This window comes from Geospiza fortis, unplaced genomic scaffold (assembly GCF_000277835.1).
Source record: "Geospiza fortis unplaced genomic scaffold, GeoFor_1.0 scaffold54, whole genome shotgun sequence".
Taxonomy (NCBI): Eukaryota; Metazoa; Chordata; class Aves; order Passeriformes; family Thraupidae; genus Geospiza; species Geospiza fortis.
Genome location: NW_005054301.1, coordinates 10,138,060 through 10,143,778, shown reverse-complemented (window position 1 = coordinate 10,143,778; position 5,719 = coordinate 10,138,060).

Below are 5,719 nucleotides of genomic sequence, written 5' to 3'. Positions count from 1 at the left end.
TACACAACTACTACACTGACCAGTATCCCGTACATAAAGCTCAGAGCTACCAAGGTATTTCCTGTTCCTGTTTTTACATGGAGCTTAATGTAATTCCATGTCCCGCACTCTTTTATTGTTTTGCCTCTATGAGGTGAATACTGCAAGAAAATTTTACAGAACTGTTAAAGATCTAAATCAAAAATAAAATTGGAAGAATAGGGTTATCCATATACAAAAAGGAAGCATCTCTGCACACTTTAATTTGGAAGTCTTGTCAAGAAGCCTATGGAGGGAGAAAGACAGTATTTACCCAGAAACACAAAAGAACAGACTTCCAACCTTCTGGAAACAGGCACCTGAAGTTTTACCAAGAAACTGTGTGCCTGTTAATGCAGTTGACTAAACAGCTATGGAAGCCACAGTAGGGAAACTCTTGATTATGTCTAATTGCCCTCTACCCAAAATACACAGAACTCTCAATTCAGTGCTTTAAACTTAAAAGGAACTTAACTCCATAAAATATGCAGCTGTTTTCACCGTTACCTTAGAAAAATGATTAATGAGCAGAAGTTTCTGGGTTTTAACTTCTTATATGTACGCTATTTTATACAGAAAAAATTGTCATTATAAAAAAAGGTATTAAATACTCAAATGTTTTATCATGTGAATAAACATTAGTTATTTGGACCATGATGCACTTCTGCACCCGCTACAGCACGCACCTGAACAGTCTGCACAAACAGAAGTTAGACAGTTCTGATGCATGCATTACCCACACTCCTCATGGCATTTACAACTATCACAAGTAAGAATGCTGACCAACTTCTTACTACCTACTTCATTTTATTTTCAGTCAGTGTTGATCAAGTATCCCTTGGGGTTTTTTTTAAGGATTGCTTTAGATTTAGTTAAGCTAATTTCATAATAAATATGGAGATTCACCTGTAAGATCCACTGAAATAGCAGTTTATTAATTTATCATATTCCAACTATCTAGAAAGCAATTGATAAACAATCATGTGGTTAAAAGACACTGCATTTCACAACAGTAGCATCTGAATTTCCTGCCTTAACTTTGCTTATTATATCACAATTAATGGCCCCGATATCAATCAGGGTTTGTTTTTTAAGAAAAACAGTATTGAAACAGAATCAAAACAGCACTAAATATATTGTCAAACAATCAAATCAAAGCATTTTCCTGCCCATGGCAGAGAAGTTAGAATCATATGATCTTTAACGTTCCCTCAAGCTCAAACTGTTATGACTCCATTTCAAAGCTACCTTATTGGCCAAGAGAATATAAGAACAGCTTGCCTAGGGAGACCAACAGACCCCCAACCTCAGTATGCCACTTGTAACCACAGGCTAACAGGCAGTTCCACAGGACTAGCACCAAAACAAAAGAATAAACCTTACAAAACATTTCAAATCCCAGAACAGCTATAAATCAAAAAGACAGTATCTTTAAGACATCCAGAGGAAACTGTCTTCAATGAACTTATCCAAACACTCTCTGAGTCAAGAAAATGTTAGCATTTACAACAGTCCCCTGCACAAAATGCTATTAATTCCTGAAAAGCCAGGTTTTGGGTTTTTTTTAATACTTAATTTTACTGTATGCCCCCGATTTGGTGAGAAACAGATTGTGGCCAACAAACTAACAACCATTCTATAACCCTCATAACCATTTTACTTGCAATCTATCATCAAAACAAATTATTTGCAAGCCAAAAGCAAGGCAAAGTCTGTTATGAAAAGAATTAATTGTTCCTCCAAATTTAAGAGAGAAACATTTGCAACAGTATCCCCGTCCCTCCTTCAAACCTGTAACAAACTAAAAGAAGGAACATACAGTTAAGTATTTAGGCTATTGATTCCTGCTACACTTTGGAAATGCTCAAGTACAGCATGACTGTATATACACACTGAACATGATCTCATTTTGTTCACGATATCAACACTTTTATATATGTTACCTGAAGATACATTTCTTTTTTAAAGAACATGCTGTGTAAAATTCCTTCAATGAGTCTGCATGGTCATCCCCAGCAGAAAAGGAAGTGGGGAGGCATGCAAGTAAAATCTGAAATCCATAGATTTTGGTGGTTTGGGATTTTTAAACATCTAAATAAAGAATATTGGAAAATATGCTTCCATAATGTCTCTAAATACTTTGGGGGAAAAGCATTTGTAAAATAGGATAAACTAGGAACTTCAGTGGTGCGCCACCAAAGATGTCATTTTATAGGACAGAAAAGGTTAACAGCCATAGTAATCTTTATGCATACCTAAGTTACTTGAGAGGCCGTATAATGTGTAAACCAAAATTGCATATATTTTGTTCTGACTGTTTATGTTTCTTAATTATTCTTCCTATCCATTAAAGCACTTGGAAGCAGCATCTACTGGCAATTTTCTCCCAACATATTGTTGTGTGATTCTGAAGTATCAGAGAATATTCAATCTGGCTTTCATTTAGTTCAGAAAACCTGAATAAACTGCACAACTGAGACTTCTATTCCAGACAAGCATTATCAGCCTGCAAGCCCCATAAGAAAGTGGATCTCTGGATTGTGGATCTCCCAAAGTTACAAGCTTTCCTATGCTTCGCCTTTTTTGACACAACTTTATCTTCCTTAAGAGTTTCCGTGCATCTCTACAGTGCTTTCCCATCCAAGTTTCTTTTAGGATACTATGGAGCCACTTACCACCTTGAGCAACTGGTTATTTCTAACAAATACCTAACATTCAATATGGAGTTGCTGTAACTCCTCTGAAGTGCATACGTGTCTTAGAAAAGACCATTTATCTCAGCTTAACAGCTGGTCATTATTGACCAATATCAAGGTCATTAGACTGGCAGATCAAAGTTACATTGCTACAGTGAAAATCTTTTAGTTCACTAAATAGTGAACAGATCATGCCCATTACTTGCAGTGAACAAGACACTACACGAGGCCAGACAGCTTATTTTCAACACAGCAACCAGTGAAAACCTGAGAAGTCACTACAGCAGCCAGTATTACAAGTGAAAGGAAGAGGTGTACTATGTTTCAAGTACTGCACTCCTGATATTTGACATTTCTGTACTTGATACTGGTTTGCACACACAGATTCGTCCAATGATTATGCTGCTTCTCTTCTGCACACAGGCAGAACAGGAAAGACACCATAAAACTATTAACATTTTAGATTCAAAGTCTGATGTAAATGAATATTTAAGTCTACCAGTACAAGACTTCAGGCCAAAAGGCTTGAGACCCTCTGTCAGTCATCACAGCCACAGCATAAATCCCAACCCAACGAAGTAACACGTGCTTTATTTCTAAAATTGTGTTCCATAGGTGGAACAACAACAATCAAAAAAAGTCATTACAAGAATCCAGAAAGAATAAACTGTTACTGCAGATCCTATCTCCCTTCACCATCATCCCTCTATGCAAGGAGTGCTCCTACTAGAGGTGCCAATTCCTCCAGTCACTTGAACTACACAGGTAAAGAAAGAGGGTGGGTCGATAAAACACACAGGAGGCCCATTAATTCATACACAGGTAAGAAAGCTTCTTCTTCTTCTTTGGAACAATAAATTCTTCTATTCAGAACACATAAATAAAATCACACATATTGCTAAGTCATTTGATTTTTCACATCCTTTTTATAAAGCATGTTTAGCAAAGTTATAAAGAACTTGCAATGGCCAGCACTGAGAAGCACTGTTTATAGTTTACTGTCATCTTGAGAGAATGACAAAATAAGAATTAAATTACCTGCATGAGGAGAGTTGCAGCTAAATCATCCAATACTCACTTCCACATAAATTATCTACTGCCAAGCTATGGAATTCCTGTTTTCCTTCCAACCCAGGAGGCCTCAATCATCAAAAAACTCACACTTGACATAAGATTAACATTCTCATTAGCTTCAAGGGACAAAACTGCTGTTTGGGATCCAAACTATTACTTTTACTGGCCACAAAATACGCTGTTACCTCACAAATTAAGTTGCAGAGCAAACAAAAAAACCCACAGACCTAGCGAACATCTATCTTCAAAAAATATTAACAACACATTCCCATATCAGTCTTCACTATTGTATAGTGTAAGACCTAAAATCCAAGGGTAATGTCCTCCTCCCCTTCTACCTTTCCAAAGTTATAAAAAAACCAACCAAAACAGCAACTCTGCTGTCTCAGTCCCATCACATTTGCACACGTATGTCAATCAACACAATACATAATCAGGGTCAGAACTGCTGCTGTACTTCCACAGACATGCCAAAGAAATGGTATGGCCATGGACAACAAACAGCAACCACAAACAAAAAGCAGCAGAGTTGGCTAAGAGTGCATCAGGGAGTCTAGAGGCCACGTGAGTTCAGAGAAGCACTTAATCAGTTAGACACAACTTTTCAAGTCTCTGGAGCACTCTTCATGTTAGGGTACAGCAGTACCTCACTTTCAAGTAACAAGCCCATACCTAAACCAAATATTTCAAGGTGGTTTTATCTGGTAATGAACAACACTAAGTAACTTATTTATAACATTATGCTATATCACTAAGATGCTAGAGAAAACGGGAAACAGCCAATTGCTCTTCACTAAAAACACCCACCCATGTTCACCATGGATTTTAAATTCAGCCATTTCAGGTTTAAAATGGTAAGACTTACAGTAAGTGAAAGAAACAGTAAAACCTCTTCAATTGTTTCCCTTGGTGGTTTTGGGCTTTAATTCTTTCTTAATTATAGTTATAACAAAAATAGTGCAATATACACGCTTATTATAGAGCCAAGAAGTTCCTAAAGAACTGCCCAGGCTCAGGCCTACTTCTTAGTTCTGAAATCTGAAAGTAAATACCTTGCAAACGCCGGCTGCTGTTGCAATGCAATTTGACGGAATGCTACTTCAAGACCATAAACATTCACTCAGTACAAAAATCACAAAAAAAATCCCTGGAAGCAATGAAGTCTGCTAATATTTTTTTACATTTTTATTATGTAGATTTCTGTCCTATAAAAAGATAATAGCTCCTGTGTGGATACCTCACATTCAGTGGATTTCGCAACCTGTTAATGAACTGGTAATAGTCTATGCATGATTTTTTTTTTTACTTGCAAAAATAATTAGTAAAATTATCCTATTACTAAAAGCAAACATTAGTGGCAAGAAACGTATATTGCAACTCCAACACTTGCTCTCTATCCTGAAAAGTCAGTCAATTTCCGTTCCCGAGTCGAAGCTGGTATTTTCGTGTATACTGAAATGACCACACCGCAGACTTATCGATTCCTCGCTCTTCTCCGATATGAAATCTCCAAAGAAGCGAGTCCGAAAGAAAGACAGAACAAATTCGACCCGTCTCTAATTGCATACCTAGCTAAGTCTTTCACTTACGATTTTCCTAAACTCCTTTTCCTCGTCCTGCCCTTGCTCGGGAGGCAGGGCCGCCTCCTAACTCCCTCTTTTCCCTCCAAAGCCAGAGCTCTCTGAGCTGCAGGGAGGCGGCAGTCCTCCCTCCCAGGCCCGGAGGCTCTTGCTGTCGGTAACCCGCACGGGCCCGAGGAGCCCCGGAGTCATTGTGCTGCGGGAGCCGACCGCAGCTGTCAAGGCGCAGCGCAACTCGCCCCGCCGGCGGGGAGGAGGGGGAGGAGGGTCACAGCCCAGCGCCGCCCGTCCGCCCTTCCCCGGCCGCGCTGCAGGCCCCGCTCCGCGGCTCCGGGCGAGAGGCCTGCGGGG